Source organism: Bombina bombina, chromosome 12, assembly GCF_027579735.1.
Source record: "Bombina bombina isolate aBomBom1 chromosome 12, aBomBom1.pri, whole genome shotgun sequence".
NCBI classification, from domain to species: Eukaryota; Metazoa; Chordata; class Amphibia; order Anura; family Bombinatoridae; genus Bombina; species Bombina bombina.
In genome coordinates this window covers 48,134,268-48,151,619 of record NC_069510.1, presented here as the reverse complement: position 1 = coordinate 48,151,619, position 17,352 = coordinate 48,134,268, and the positions used below count along the sequence as shown (strand labels likewise).

General features: G+C 43.8%; 1 protein-coding gene across 1 annotated transcript in view; it reads left to right on the top strand.

The window, feature by feature from the left end:
- SLC31A1 (solute carrier family 31 member 1) overlaps positions 1-17,352 on the top strand; it is a 72,754-nt gene that overhangs the window by 40,931 nt on the left and 14,471 nt on the right. The gene's annotated exons all lie outside the window — the stretch shown is intronic.

The window sequence follows — 17,352 nt, the reverse complement described above, 5'->3', positions numbered from 1 at the left end:
ATTTTTCTGGGCCAAAATGATTATTTTATAAGCATATTTAATGGTTTATAACTTGGGAGAGTTATTTTAATCTTGGGAATTTTGTTAAAAAAACGGCAGGCACTGTATTGGACACCTTTTTCACTGGGGGCCTTTTCTAGTCATAGGCAGAGCCTCATTTTCGCGCCACTAATGCGCAGTTGTTTTTGAGAAGCAAGGCATGCAGATGCATGTGTGAGGAGCTCAGGTCCACTGAAAAAGCTTATTGAAGGCGTCATTTGGTATCGTATTCCCCTCTGGGCTTGGTTGGGTCTCAGCAAAGCAGATACCAGGGACTGTATAGGGGTTAAATGTAAAAACGGCTCCGGTTCCGTTATTTTAAGAGTTAAAGCTTTCAAATTTGGTGTGCAATACTTTTAAGGCTTTTGGTGAATTTTGAACATTTCCTTCATACTTTTGCGTATATTCAGTAAAAAAGTGTGTTCAGTTTAAAATTTAAAGAGACAGTAACGGTTTTATTTTAAAACGTTTTTTGTGCTTTGTTATCAAGTTTATGCCTATTAACATGTCTGAACTATCAGATAGACGATGTTCTGTATGTTCGGAAGCCAAGGTTCCTCTCCATTTAAATATATGTGATGAATGTGACAAACAAAGTAGGGACAATGATGCCACTGATAATAATGTTGCCCAAAATGATTCCTTAAGTGAGGGGAGTAAGCATGGTACTGCATCATCTCCTATGTCTACACCAGTCTTGCCCACTCAGGAGGTCCCTAGTGCATCTAGTGCGCCAATCCTCCTTACTATGCAACAATTAACGGCTGTAATGGATAATTCTATTAAAAACATTTTAGCCAAAATGCCCACTTATCAGCGAAAGCGCGACTGCTCTGTTTTAGATACTGAAGAGCATGAGGACGCTGATGATAATGGTTCTGTCATGCCCTTACACCAGTCTGAAGGGGCTAGGGAGGTTTTGTCTGAGGGAGAAATTTCAGATTCAGGAAAAATTTCTCAACAAGCTGAACCTGACGTTATTACATTTAAATTTAAATTGGAACATCTCCGCGCTCTGCTTAAGGAGGTGTTATCTACTCTGGACGATTGTGACAATTTGGTCATTCCAGAGAAATTATGTAAGATGGACAGGTTCCTAGAGGTCCCGGTGCCCCCCGAAGCTTTTCCTATACCCAAGCGGGTGGCGGACATTGTAAATAAAGAATGGGAAAGGCCCGGCATACCTTTTGTCCCTCCCCCTATATTTAAGAAATTATTTCCTATGGTCGACCCCAGGAAGGACTTATGGCAGACAGTCCCCAAGGTCGAGGGGGCGGTTTCTACTCTAAACAAACGCACCACTATCCCTATAGAAGATAGTGGTGCTTTCAAAGATCCTATGGATAAAAAATTAGAAGGTTTGCTTAAAAAGATGTTGGTTCAGCAAGGTTACCTTCTACAACCAATTTCATGCATTGTTCCTGTCACTACAGCAGCGTGTTTCTGGTTCGAGGAACTAGAAAAGTCGCTCAATCAAGCATCCTCTTATGAGGAGGTTATGGACAGAGTTCAAGCACTTAAGTTGGCTAACTCTTTTACCTTAGACGCCACTTTGCAATTAGCTAGATTAGCGGCGAAAAATTCAGGTTTTGCTATTGTGGCGCGCAGAGCGCTTTGGCTGAAGTCTTGGTCAGCGGACGTGTCCTCCAAGAACAGATTGCTTAACATCCCTTTCAAGGGGAAAACGCTGTTTGGCCCTGACTTGAAAGAGATTATTTCAGACATCACTGGGGGAAAGGGCCACGCCCTTCCTCAGGATAGGTCTTTTAAGGCTAAAAATAAAACAAATTTTCGTCCCTTTCGCAGAAACGGACCAGCCTCAAATTCTACATCCTCTAAGCAAGAGGGTAATTCTTCTCAAACCAAGCCAGCCTGGAGACCGATGCAAGGCTGGAACAAAGGTAAGCAGGCCAAGAAGCCCGCTACCGCTACCAAGACAGCATGAGATGCTGGCCCCCGATCCGGGACCGGATCTGGTGGGGGGCAGACTCTCTCTCTTCGCTCAGGCTTGGGCAAGAGATGTTCAGGATCCTTGGGCGCTAGAAATAGTTTCTCAAGGTTATCTCCTGGAATTCAAGGAGCTACCCCCAAGGGGAAGGTTCCACAGGTCTCAATTGTCTTCAGACCAAATAAAAAGACAGGCATTCTTACATTGTGTAGAAGACCTGTTAAAAATGGGAGTGATTCATCCTGTTCCATTAGGAGAACAAGGGATGGGGTTTTACTCCAATCTGTTCATAGTTCCCAAAAAAGAGGGAACATTCAGGCCAATTTTGGATCTCAAGATCCTAAACAAATTTCTCAAGGTCCCATCGTTCAAGATGGAAACCATTCGGACAATTCTTCCTCCCATCCAGGAAGGTCAATTCATGACCACGGTGGATTTAAAGGATGCGTATCTACATATTCCTATCCACAAGGAACATCATCGGTTCCTAAGATTCGCCTTTCTGGACAAGCATTACCAGTTTGTGGCACTTCCATTCGGACTAGCCACTGCTCCAAGAATTTTCACAAAGGTACTAGGGTCCCTTCTAGCGGTGCTAAGGCCAAGGGGCATTGCAGTAGTACCCTACTTGGACGACATACTGATTCAAGCGTCGTCTCTGCCACAAGCAAAGGCTCATACGGACATTGTCCTAGCCTTTCTCAGATCTCACGGGTGGAAAGTGAACGTAGAAAAAAGTTCTCTATTCCCGTCAACAAGAGTTCCCTTCTTGGGAACAATAATAGACTCCTTGGAAATGAAGATTTTTCTGACAGAAGCCAGAAAATCAAAACTTCTAAGCTCTTGTCAAGTACTTCATTCTGTTCTTCTTCCTTCCATAGCGCAGTGCATGGAAGTAATAGGTTTGATGGTTGCGGCAATGGACATAGTTCCTTTTGCGCGAATTTATCTAAGACCATTACAACTGTGCATGCTCAGACAGTGGAATGGGGATTATACAGATTTGTCCCCGACGATCCAAGTAGATCAGAGGACCAGAGATTCACTCCGTTGGTGGCTGACCCTGGACAACCTGTCCCAAGGGATGAGCTTCAGAAGACCAGAGTGGGTCATTGTAACGACCGACGCCAGCCTGGTGGGCTGGGGCGCGGTCTGGAAACACCTGAAGGCTCAGGGTCTATGGTCTCGGGAAGAATCTCTTCTCCCGATAAACATTCTGGAACTGAGAGCGATATTCAATGCTCTCAAGGCTTGGCCTCAACTAGCAAAGGCCAAATTCATAAGGTTTCAATCAGACAACATGACGACTGTTGCATATATCAACCATCAGGGGGGAACAAGGAGTTCCCTGGCGATGGAAGAAGTGACCAAAGTAATTCACTGGGCGGAGCTTCACTCCTGCCACTTGTCTGCTATCCACATCCCAGGAGTGGAAAATTGGGAAGCAGATTTTCTGAGTCGTCAGACTTTTCATCCGGGGGAGTGGGAACTCCATCCGGAAATCTTTGCCCAAATAACTCAATTATGGGGCATTCCAGACATGGATCTGATGGCGTCTCGTCAGAACTTCAAGGTTCCTTGCTACGGGTCCAGATCCAGGGATCCCAAGGCGACTCTAGTAGATGCACTAGTAGCGCCCTGGACCTTCAACCTAGCTTATGTGTTCCCACCGTTTCCTCTCATTCCCAGGCTGGTAGCCAGGATCAATCAGGAGAGGGCTTCGGTGATCTTGATAGCTCCTGCGTGGCCACGCAGAACTTGGTATGCAGACCTGGTGAATATGTCATCGGCTCCACCATGGAAGCTACCTTTGAGACGGGACCTTCTTGTTCAAGGTCCGTTCGAACATCCGAATCTGGCATCACTCCAACTGACTGCTTGGAGATTGAACGCTTGATTTTATCAAAGCGTGGGTTCTCAGATTCTGTCATTGATACTCTTATTCAGGCTAGAAAGCCTGTAACTAGAAAAATTTACCATAAAGTATGGAAGAAATATATCTGTTGGTGCGAATTGAAAGGATTCCCATGGAACAGGGTAAAAATTCCTAAGATTCTGTCCTTTCTACAAGAGGGTTTGGAGAAAGGATTATCTGCAAGTTCTTTGAAGGGACAGATTTCTGCTTTATCTGTTTTACTTCACAAGAAGCTGGCGGCTGTGCCAGATGTTCAGGCTTTTGTTCAGGCTCTGGTTAGAATCAAGCCTGTTTACAAACCTTTGACTCCTCCTTGGAGTCTCAATTTAGTTCTTTCAGTTCTTCAAGGGGTTCCGTTTGAACCCTTACATTCCGTAGATATTAAGTTATTATCTTGGAAAGTTTTGTTTTTGGTTGCAATTTCTTCTGCTAGAAGAGTTTCAGAGTTATCTGCTCTGCAGTGTTCTCCTCCTTATCTGGTGTTCCATGCAGATAAGGTGGTTTTGCGTACTAAACCTGGTTTTCTTCCGAAAGTTGTTTCTAACAAAAATATTAACCAGGAGATAGTTGTGCCTTCTTTGTGTCCGAATCCAGTTTCACAGAAGGAACGTTTGTTGCACAATTTGGATGTAGTTCGTGCTCTAAAATTCTATTTAGAGGCTACAAAGGATTTCAGACAAACATCTTCCTTGTTTGTTGTTTATTCTGGTAAAAGGAGAGGTCAAAAAGCAACTTCTACCTCTCTCTCTTTTTGGCTTAAAAGCATCATCAGATTGGCTTATGAGACTGCCGGACGGCAGCCTCCTGAAAGAATCACAGCTCATTCCACTAGGGCTGTGGCTTCCACATGGGCCTTCAAGAACGAGGCTTCTGTTGATCAGATATGTAAGGCAGCGACTTGGTCTTCACTGCACACTTCTACCAAATTTTACAAATTTGATACTTTTGCTTCTTCTGAGGCTATTTTTGGGAGAAAGGTTTTGCAAACCGTGGTGCCTTCCATCTAGGTGACCCGATTTGCTCCCTCCCATCATCCATGTCCTAAAGCTTTGGTATTGGTTCCCACAAGTAAGGATGACGCCGTGGACCGGACACACCTATGTTGGAGAAAACAGAATTTATGTTTACCTGATAAATTACTTTCTCCAACGGTGTGTCCGGTCCACGGCCCGCCCTGGTTTTTTAATCAGGTCTGATGATTTATTTTCTCTAACTACAGTCACCACGGTATCATATGATTTCTCCTATGCAAATATTCCTCCTTTACGTCGGTCGAATGACTGGGGAAGGCGGAGCCTAGGAGGGATCATGTGACCAGCTTTGCTGGGCTCTTTGCCATTTCCTGTTGGGGAAGAGAATATCCCACAAGTAAGGATGACGCCGTGGACCGGACACACCGTTGGAGAAAGTAATTTATCAGGTAAACATAAATTCTGTTTTTTCTCTTGGTATTCTTAGTTTAAACTAAACATAGACAGACTCATATGCTAATTGCTAAGCCTTTGAGGGCTGCCTCTTATCACAGGCTTTTTAAATCTCTTTACAACACAAAGAGACAGAAAGTACACATGGGCCATATAGATAACACTGTGATCAGGCAAAGGGGGTTATTTAAGATCTAGCACAAACAATGCTAAATGCAAGACAATAGATATTAAACAGTCAGTCATGTGATCAGGGGCTGGAAGAAGGTTCCTAGATACAAGGTAATCACAAAGGTAAAAAGTACATTAATATAACTGTGTTGGTTATGCAAAACTGGGGAATGGGTAATAAAGGGATTATCTATATTTTAAAACAATAACAATTCTATGGTACACTGTCCCTTTAATAGTTCCTTAAAGGGACATGAAACCCCAAAATGTTCTTTCATTATTTAGCACATATAATTTTTAAACAACTTTCCAATTCACTTGTGTTATCACGTGTTCTCTTGGTATCCTTTGTTGAAAATCAGGGGGGGGGGTAAGCTCAGGAGAGTACACTTGTCTGCTGCCCTATATAGCAGCAGTTTTGCAAGGATGGTATACATTTGCAAGAGCACTAGATTGCAGCACTTTTTTTCTGCCATGTAGTGCTCAGACACCTACTTAAGTATCTCTTCAGTAAAGAATACCATGAGAACAAAACAAATTTGACAACATAAGTAAATGGGAATCGTTTAAAGATTTGTATGCTCTGTCTGATTCTGTAGAAATGAAGATTTATCTGACAGAAGACAGATTAACAAAGCTTCTAAATGCATGCCGTGTCCTTCATTTCCATTCAACTCCGTCAGTAGCTCAATGCATGGAGGTGATCGGCTTAATGGTAGCAGCAATGGACATAGTACCCTTTGCACGCCTACATCTCAGACCGCTGCAATTGTGCATGCTGAGTCAGTGGAATGGGGATTACTCAGATTTGTCCCCCACTCTGAATCTGGATCAAGAGACCAGAAACTCTCTTCTATGGTGGCTTTCTCGGCCACATCTGTCCAGGGGGATGCCGTTCAGCAGGCCGGACTGGACAATTGTAACAACAGACGCCAGCCTTCTAGGTTGGGGCGCTGTCTGGAATTCTCTGAAGGCTCAGGGACAATGGAGTCAGGAGGAAAGTCTCCTGCCAATAAACATTCTGGAATTGAGAGCAGTTCTCAATGCCCTTCTAGCTTGGCCCCAGTTAAAGACTCGGGGGTTCATCAGGTTTCAGTCGGACAACATCACGACTGTAGCTTACATCAACCATCAGGGAGGGACAAGAAGCTCCCTAGCAATGATAGAAGTATCAAAGATAATTCGCTGGGCAGAGTCTCACTCTTGCCATCTATCAGCAATCCACATCCCGGGAGTGGAGAACTGGGAGGCGGATTTCTTGAGTCGCCAGACTCTTCATCCGGGGGAGTGGGAACTCCATCCGGAGGTCTTTGCCCAAATACTTCGACGTTGGGGCAAACCAGAGATAGATCTCATGGCGTCTCGCCAGAACGCCAAACTTCCTCGCTACGGATCCAGATCCAGGGATCCGGGAGCGGTTCTGATAGATGCTTTGACAGCACCTTGGAACTTCAGGATGGCTTATGTGTTTCCACCCTTCCCGCTGCTTCCTCGATTGATTGCCAAAATCAAACAGGAGAGAGCATCAGTGATTCTAATAGCGCCTGCATGGCCGCGCAGGACTTGGTATGCAGATCTAGTGGACATGTCATCCTGTCCGCCTTGGTCTCTACCTCTAAGACAGGACCTTCTGATTCAGGGTCCATTCGAACATCAAAGTCTAACTTCTCTGAAGCTGACTGCTTGGAAATTGAACGCTTGATTTTATCAAAACGTGGTTTTTCTGAGTCGGTTATTGATACCCTGATACAGGCTAGGAAGCCTGTTACCAGAAAGATTTACCATAAAATATGGCGTAAATACCTATACTGGTGTGAATCCAAAGATTACTCCTGGAGTAAGGTTAGGATTCCTAGGATATTGTCTTTTCTACAAGAAGGTTTAGAAAAGGGTTTATCGGCTAGCTCATTAAGGGGACAGATCTCAGCTCTGTCCATCTTGTTGCACAGGCGTCTGTCAGAAAATTCAGACATCCAGGCCTTTTGTCAGGCTTTAGCTAGGATCAAGCCTGTGTTTAAAACTGTTTGCTCCGCCATGGAGTTTAAACTTAGTTCTTAACGTTTTACAGGGTGTTCCGTTTGAACCCCTTCATTCCATTGATATAAAATTGTTATCTTGGAAAGTTCTATTTTTAATGGCTATTTCCTCGGCTCGAAGAGTCTCTGAGTTATCAGCCCTACATTGTGATTCTCCTTATCTGATCTTTCACTCAGACAAGGTAGTTCTGCGTACTAAACCTGGGTTCTTACCTAAGGTTGTCTCTAACAGGAATATCAATCAAGAGATTGTTGTTCCATCCTTGTGTCCAAATCCTTCTTCAAAGAAGGAACGTCTTCTACACAATCTGGATGTAGTTCGTGCCCTCAAGTTCTACTTGCAGGCAACTAAAGATTTTCGCCAAACTTCTTCCTTGTTTGTCGTTTATTCTGGACAGAGGAGAGGTCAAAAAGCTTCTGCTACCTCTCTCTCTTTTTGGCTTCGTAGCATAATACGTTTAGCCTATGAGACTGCTGGACAGCAGCCTCCTGAAAGAATTACAGCTCATTCCACTAGAGCTGTGGCTTCCACTTGGGCCTTTAAGAATGAGGCCTCTGTTGAACAGATTTGCAAGGCTGCAACTTGGTCTTCGCTTCATACTTTTTCCAAATTTTACAAATTTGACACTTTTGCTTCTTCGGAGGCTATTTTTGGGAGAAAGGTTCTTCAGGCAGTGGTTCCTTCTGTATAATGAGCCTGCCTATCCCTCCCGTCATCCGTGTACTTTTGCTTTGGTATTGGTATCCCAGAAGTAATGATGACCCGTGGACTGATCACACATAACAGAAGAAAACATAATTTATGCTTACCTGATAAATTCCTTTCTTCTGTTGTGTGATCAGTCCACGGCCCGCCCTGTTTTTTTAAGGCAGGTAAATATTTTTTAAATTATAATTCAGTCACCACTACACCCTTGGCTTCTCCTTTCTCGTTGGTCTTTGGTCGAATGACTGGAGGTGACGTAGAGGGGAGGAGCTATATAGCAACTCTGCTGGGTGAATCCTCTTGCACTTCCTGTAGGGGAGCAGATAATATCCCAGAAGTAATGATGACCCGTGGACTGATCACACAACAGAAGAAAGGAATTTATCAGGTAAGCATAAATTATGTTTTTTAAATGGTACCGGTGAATACTATTTTACTCAGGGAGATATGGAGAAGATTTCTGCCCTGAGGTTGATGATCTTGGCAGATGTAACTAAGATCCATATTGGTTCCCACAGAGCTTCTGAAGGTAGTACAAGAGAAATATTCAGTGTGGAGAACGGTTTCATGCTACAAGCAGCATTGAGGTATGTGCAGTCCTTTATTTCTGAGGAGACTTTGTATATCAGAACTGGCTGACATTTTTTCCCTGCAAGGGAAGGGGTAAGCAGTAGACCTGTAAACAAAGGGCATTACTGAAAAAACCTGTGTTTATTTTATTTTGTTGACATAGTACTGGGCTAAGCATTTATAAAGGGCTTAAAAGCAGCAATATAAAGGGACACTGGGAGAGGCAGCTTAACGGTTTTTATTTGTGAGATCAAATAATCAGTATGGCTGTATATTTGTGTTGTGCTTAGGGGTAAACAAAATCCACATGGCTTTATTACTAAACCGCTTCCCATGCGGTTGTACAGTCTTATGCGATTCTCGTCCATTATGGGCGGGGCCTATTTTCGCACGCTCAGACGCGCACTTTACTCTGGCTGAGAAGGCAGCAGGCATTAGCTCCGGTTGGGCCTAAACTGGTGTTCTGTTATCCAGATCGTTGTCGAATCATTTTGCAGTACCCTGGGGGCAGGTAGGCGCCACAGCAGAGCTGTGGCAAGGTGCAGGGGTTATTTTTTTCAAATCAAACATATTTTTGTCTATAAATATCTTTTAGAGGTTAATTTCTCCCCTTGCTCTTGGGGTGCAATAATTTTTGGCACTATTGATTATGTGTAGTTAATCTTAATTAACGTTTTTAGGCAGTTTTGGAAAAATTGTGCGCTTTTTTATTACTTAAAGGCGCAGTACACGTTTTTAAAAAAATTGCTAAAATCAATAAATAAAGTGTTTAACGACTATTGTGGTTATTGCTAGTCTGTTCAACATGTCTGACATTGAGGATACTAATTGCTCTATGTGTTTAGAAGCCATTGTGGAACCCCCTCTTACGTTGTGTACCTCTTGTACTGAAAGGGCCTTGCAATGTAAAAAGCATATTTCTCCAACATAGGTGTGTCCGGTCCACGGCGTCATCCTTACTTGTGGGATATTCTCTTCCCCAACAGGAAATGGCAAAGAGCCCAGCAAAGCTGGTCACATGATCCCTCCTAGGCTCCGCCTACCCCAGTCATTCTCTTTGCCGTTGTACAGGCAACATCTCCACGGAGATGGCTTAGAGTTTTTTAGTGTTTAACTGTAGTTTTTATTATTCAATCAAGAGTTTGTTATTTTGAAATAGTGCTGGTATGTACTATTTACTCAGAAACAGAAAAGAGATGAAGATTTCTGTTTGTATGAGGAAAATGATTTTAGCAACCGTCACTAAAATCCATGGCTGTTCCACACAGGACTGTTGAGAGCAATTAACTTCAGTTGGGGGAACAGTGAGCAGTCTCTTGCTGCTTGAGGTATGACACATTCTAACAAGACGCTGTAATGCTGGAAGCTGTCATTTTCCCTCTGGGATCCGGTAAGCCATGTTTATTACGATTGTAAATAAGGGCTTCAAAAAGGGCTTATTAAGACTGTAGACTTTTTTTGGGCTAAATCGATTGATTATTAACACATATTTAGCCTTGAGGAATCATTTTATCTGGGTATTTTGATATAATAATATCGGCAGGCACTGTTTTAGACACCTTATTCTTTAGGGGCTTTCCCAAAGCATAGGCAGAGCCTCATTTTCGCGCCGGTGTTGCGCACTTGTTTTTGAGAGGCATGGCATGCAGTCGCATGTGAGAGGAGCTCGGATACTTAGAAAAGACTTTCTGAAGGCGTCATTTGGTATCGTATTCCCCTTGGGGCTTGGTTGGGTCTCAGCAAAGCAGATACCAGGGACTGTAAAGGGGTTAAAGTTCTAAACGGCTCCGGTTCCGTTATTTTAAGGGTTAAAGCTTCCAAATTTGGTGTGCAATACTTTTAAGGCTTTAAGACACTGTGGTGAAAATTTGGTAAATTTTGAACAATTCCTTCATGTTTTTTCGCATTTGCAGTAATAAAGTGTGTTCAGTTTAAAATTTAAAGTGACAGTAACGGTTTTATTTTAAAACGTTTTTTGTACTTGTTATCAAGTTTATGCCTGTTTAACATGTCTGAACTACCAGATAGACTGTGTTCTGAATGTGGGGAAGCCAGAATTCCTATTCATTTAAATAAATGTGATTTATGTGACAATGACAATGATGCCCAAGATGATTCCTCAAGTGAGGGGAGTAAGCATGGTACTGCATCATTCCCTCCTTCGTCTACATGAGTCTTGCCCACTCAGGAGGCCCCTAGTACATCTAGCGCGCCAATACTCCTTACTATGCAACAATTAACGGCTGTAATGGATAATTCTGTCAAAAACATTTTAGCCAAAATGAACACTTATCAGCGTAAGCGCGACTGCTCTGTTTTAGATACTGAAGAGCATGACGATGCTGATATTAATATTTCTGAAGGGCCCCTAACTCAGTCTGATGGGGCCAGGGAGGTTTTGTCTGAGGGAGAAATTACTGATTCAGGGAACATTTCTCAACAAGCTGAACCTGATGTGATTGCATTTAAATTTAAGTTGGAACATCTCCGCATTCTGCTTAAGGAGGTATTATCCACTCTGGATGATTGTGACAAGTTGGTCATCCCAGAGAAACTATGTAAAATGGACAAGTTCCTAGAGGTGCCGGGGCTCCCAGAAGCTTTTCCTATACCCAAGCGGGTGGCGGACATTGTTAATAAAGAATGGGAAAGGCCCGGTATTCCTTTCGTCCCTCCCCCCATATTTAAAAAATTGTTTCCTATGGTCGACCCCAGAAAGGACTTATGGCAGACAGTCCCCAAGGTCGAGGGAGCGGTTTCCACTTTAAACAAACGCACCACTATACCCATAGAGGATAGTTGTGCTTTCAAAGATCCTATGGATAAAAAATTAGAAGGTTTGCTTAAAAAGATGTTTGTTCAGCAGGGTTACCTTCTACAACCAATTTCATGCATTGTCCCTGTCGCTACAGCCGCATGTTTCTGGTTCGATGAGCTGATAAAGGCGGTCGACAGTGATTCTCCTCCTTATGAGGAGATTAAGGACAGAATCAATGCTCTCAAATTGGCTAATTCTTTCACCCTAGACGCCACTTTGCAATTGGCTAGGTTAGCGGCTAAGAATTCTGGGTTTGCTATTGTGGCGCGCAGAGCGCTTTGGTTGAAATCTTGGTCGGCTGATGCGTCTTCCAAGAACAAGCTACTTAACATTCCTTTCAAGGGGAAAACGCTGTTTGGCCCTGACTTGAAAGAGATTATCTCGGATATCACTGGGGGTAAGGGCCACGCCCTTCCTCAGGATCGGCCTTTCAAGGCAAAAAATAAACCTAATTTCTCCAACATAGGTGTGTCCGGTCCACGGCGTCATCCTTACTTGTGGGATATTCTCTTCCCCAACAGGAAATGGCAAAGAGCCCAGCAAAGCTGGTCACATGATCCCTCCTAGGCTCCGCCTACCCCAGTCATTCTCTTTGCCGTTGTACAGGCAACATCTCCACGGAGATGGCTTAGAGTTTTTTAGTGTTTAACTGTAGTTTTTTATTATTCAATCAAGAGTTTGTTATTTTGAAATAGTGCTGGTATGTACTATTTACTCAGAAACAGAAAAGAGATGAAGATTTCTGTTTGTATGAGGAAAATGATTTTAGCAACCGTAACTAAAATCCATGGCTGTTCCACACAGGACTGTTGAGAGCAATTAACTTCAGTTGGGGGAACAGTGTGCAGTCTCTTGCTGCTTGAGGTATGACACATTCTAACAAGACGATGTAATGCTGGAAGCTGTCATTTTCCCTATGGGATCCGGTAAGCCATATTTATTACGATCGTAAATAAGGGCTTTACAAGGGCTTATTTAGACTGTAGACTTTTCTGGGCTAAATCGATTCATTATTAGCACATATTTAGCCTTGAGGAATCATTTTATCTGGGTATTTTGATATAATAATATCGGCAGGCACTGTATTAGACACCTTATTTCTTAGGGGCTTTCCCAAAGCATAAGCAGAGTCTCATTTTCGCGCCGGTGTGGCGCACTTGTTTTTGAGAGGCATGGCATGCAGTCGCATGTGAGAGGAGCTCTGATACTTAGAAAAGACTTTCTGAAGGCGTCATTTGGTATCGTATTCCCCTTTGGGTTTGGTTGGGTCTCAGCAAAGCAGATACCAGGGACTGTAAAGGGGTTAAAGCTTAAAACGGCTCCGGTTCCGTTATTTTAAGGGTTAAAGCTTCCAAATTTGGTGTGCAATATTTTTAAGGCTTTAAGACACTGTGGTGAAAATTTGGTGATTTTTGTACAATTCCTTCATGTTTTTTCGCAATTGCAGTAACAAAGTGTGTTCAGTTTAAAATTTAAAGTGACAGTAACGGTTTTATTTTAAAACGTTTTTTGTACTTTCTTATCAAGTTTATGCCTGTTTAACATGTCTGAACTACCAGATAGACTGTGTTCTGAATGTGGGGAAGCCAGAATTCCTATTCATTTAAATAAATGTGATTTATGTGATAATGACAATGATGCCCAAGATGATTCCTCAAGTGAGGGGAGTAAGCATGGTACTGCATCATTCCCTCCTTCGTCTACACGAGTCTTGCCCACTCAGGAGGCCCCTAGTACATCTAGCGCGCCAATACTCCTTACTATGCAACAATTAACGGCTGTAATGGATAATTCTGTCAAAAACATTTTAGCCAAAATGAACCCTTGTCAGCGTAAGCGTGGCTGCTCTGTTTTAGTTACTGAAGAGCATGACGACGCTGATATTAATATCTCTGAAGGGCCCCTAATCCAATCTGAGGGGGCCAGGGAGGTTTTGTCTGAGGGAGAAATTACTGATTCAGGGAACATTTCTCATCAGGCTGAATCTGATGTGATTACATTTAAATTTAAGTTGGAACATCTCCGCATTTTGCTTAAGGAGGTATTATCCACTCTGGATGATTGTGAAAAGTTGGTCATTCCAGAGAAACTATGTAAAATGGACAAGTTCCTAGAGGTGCCGGGGCTCCCAGAAGCTTTTCCTATACCCAAGCGGGTGGCGGACATTGTTAATAAAGAATGGGAAAGGCCCGGTATTCCTTTCGTCCCTCCCCCCATATTTAAAAAATTGTTTCCTATGGTCGACCCTAGAAAGGACTTATGGCAGTCAGTCCCCAAGGTCGAGGGAGCGGTTTCTACTTTAAACAAACGCACCACTATACCCATAGAGGATAGTTGTGCTTTCAAAGATCCTATGGATAAAAAATTAGAAGGTTTGCTTAAAAAGATGTTTGTTCAGCAGGGTTACCTTCTACAACCCATTTCATGCATTGTCCCTGTCACTACAGCTGCATATTTCTGGTTTGATGAACTGATTAAGGTGCTCGATAGTGATTCTCCTCCTTATGAGGAGATTATGGACAGAATCAATGCTCTCAAATTGGCTAATTCTTTCACTCTAGACGCCACTTTGCAAGTGGCTAGGTTAGCGGCTAAGAATTCTGGGTTTGCTATTGTGGCGCGCAGAGCGCTTTGGTTGAAATCTTGGTCGGCTGATGCGTCTTCCAAGAACAAGTTACTAAACATTCCTTTCAAGGGGAAAACGCTGTTTGGCCCTGACTTGAAAGAGATTATCTCTGATATCACTGGGGGTAAGGGCCACGCCCTTCCTCAGGATAGGCCTTTCAAGGCAAAAAATAGACCTAATTTTCGTCCCTTTCGTAAAAACGGACCAGCCCAAAGTGCTACGTCCTCTAAGCAAGAGGGTAATACTTCTCAAGCCAAGCCAGCTTGGAGACCAATGCAAGGCTGGAACAAGGGAAAGCAGGCCAAGAAACCTGTCACTGCTACCAAGACAGCATGAAATATTGGCCCCCGATCCGGGACCGGATCTGGTGGGGGGCAGACTCTCTCTCTTCGCTCAGGCTTGGGCAAGAGATGTTCTGGATCCTTGGGCGCTAGAAATAGTCTCCCAGGGTTATCTTCTGGAATTCAAGGGACTTCCCCCAAGGGGGAGGTTCCACAGGTCTCAGTTGTCTTCAGACCACATAAAAAGACAGGCGTTCTTACATTGTGTAGAAGACCTGTTAAAAATGGGAGTGATTCATCCTGTTCCATTAAGAGAACAAGGGATGGGGTTCTACTCCAATCTGTTCATAGTTCCCAAAAAAGAGGGAACGTTCAGACCAATCTTAGATCTCAAGATCTTAAACAAATTTCTCAAGGTCCCATCGTTCAAGATGGAAACCATTCGAACTATCCTTCCTTCCATCCAGGAAGGTCAATTCATGACCACGGTGGATTTAAAGGATGCGTATCTACATATTCCTATCCACAAGGAACATCATCGGTTCCTAAGGTTTGCATTCCTGGACAAACATTACCAGTTTGTGGCGCTTCCTTTCGGATTAGCCACTGCTCCAAGGATTTTCACAAAGGTACTAGGGTCCCTTCTAGCGGTACTAAGACCAAGGGGCATTGCAGTAGTACCTTACCTGGACGACATTCTGATTCAAGCGTCGTCCCTCCCTCGAGCAAAGGCTCACACGGACATCGTCCTGGCCTTTCTCAGATCTCACGGCTGGAAAGTGAACGTGGAAAAGAGTTCTCTATCCCCGTCAACAAGGGTTCCCTTCTTGGGAACAATTATAGACTCCTCAGAAATGAGGATTTTTCTAACAGAGGCCAGAAAGACAAAACTTCTGGACTCTTGTCGGATACTTCATTCCGTTCCTCTTCCTTCCGTAGCTCAGTGCATGGAAGTGATCGGGTTGATGGTAGCGGCAATGGACATAGTTCCTTTTGCGCGCATTCATCTAAGACCATTACAACTGTGCATGCTCAGTCAGTGGAATGGGGACTATACAGACTTGTCTCCAAAGATACAAGTAAATCAGAGGACCAGAGACTCACTCCGTTGGTGGCTGTCCCTGGACAACCTGTCACGAGGGATGACATTCCGCAGACCAGAGTGGGTCATTGTCACGACCGACGCCAGTCTGATGGGCTGGGGCGCGGTCTGGGGATCCCTGAAAGCTCAGGGTCTTTGGTCTCGGGAAGAATCTCTTCTACCGATAAATATTCTGGAACTGAGAGCGATATTCAATGCTCTCAAGGCTTGGCCTCAGCTAGCGAGGACCAAGTTCATACGGTTTCAATCAGACAACATGACGACTGTTGCGTACATCAACCATCAGGGGGGAACAAGGAGTTCCCTAGCGATGGAAGAAGTGACCAAGATTATTCTATGGGCGGAGTCTCACTCCTGCCACCTGTCTGCTATCCACATCCCGGGAGTGGAAAATTGGGAAGCGGATTTTCTGAGTCGTCAGACATTGCATCCGGGGGAGTGGGAACTCCATCCGGAAATCTTTGCCCAAGTCACTCAACTATGGGGCATTCCAGACATGGATCTGATGGCCTCTCGTCAGAACTTCAAAGTTCCTTGCTACGGGTCCAGATCCAGGGATCCCAAGGCGGCTCTAGTGGATGCACTAGTAGCACCTTGGACCTTCAAACTAGCTTATGTGTTCCCGCCGTTTCCTCTCATCCCCAGGCTGGTAGCCAGGATCAATCAGGAGAGGGCGTCGGTGATCTTGATAGCTCCTGCGTGGCCACGCAGGACTTGGTATGCAGATCTGGTGAATATGTCATCGGCTCCACCTTGGAAGCTACCTTTGAGACGAGACCTTCTTGTTCAGGGTCCGTTCGAACATCCGAATCTGGTTTCACTCCAGCTGACTGCTTGGAGATTGAACGCTTGATTTTATCGAAGCGAGGTTTCTCAGATTCTGTTATCGATACTCTTGTTCAGGCCAGAAAGCCTGTAACTAGAAAGATTTACCACAAAATTTGGAAAAAATATATCTGTTGGTGTGAATCTAAAGGATTCCCTTGGGACAAGGTTAAGATTCCTAGGATTCTATCCTTCCTTCAAGAAGGATTGGAAAAAGGATTATCGGCAAGTTCCCTGAAGGAACAGATTTCTGCCTTGTCGGTGTTACTTCACAAAAAACTGGCAGCTGTGCCAGATGTTCAAGCCTTTGTTCAGGCTCTGGTTAGAATCAAGCCTGTTTACAAACCTTTGACTCCTCCTTGGAGTCTCAATTTAGTTCTTTCAGTTCTTCAGGGGGTTCCGTTTGAACCCTTACATTCCGTTGATATTAAGTTATTATCTTGGAAAGTTTTGTTTTTAGTTGCAATTTCTTCTGCTAGAAGAGTTTCAGAATTATCTGCTCTGCAGTGTTCTCCTCCTTATCTGGTGTTCCATGCAGATAAGGTGGTTTTACGTACTAAACCTGGTTTTCTTCCGAAAGTTGTTTCTAACAAAAACATTAACCAGGAGATTATCGTACCTTCTCTGTGTCCGAAACCAGTTTCAAAGAAGGAACGCTTGTTGCACAATTTGGATGTTGTTCGCGCTCTAAAATTCTATTTAGATGCTACAAAGGATTTTAGACAAACATCTTCCTTGTTTGTTGTTTATTCCGGTAAAAGGAGAGGTCAAAAAGCAACTTCTACCTCTCTCTCTTTTTGGATTAAAAGCATCATCAGATTGGCTTACGAGACTGCCGGACGGCAGCCTCCCGAAAGAATCACAGCTCATTCCACTAGGGCTGTGGCTTCC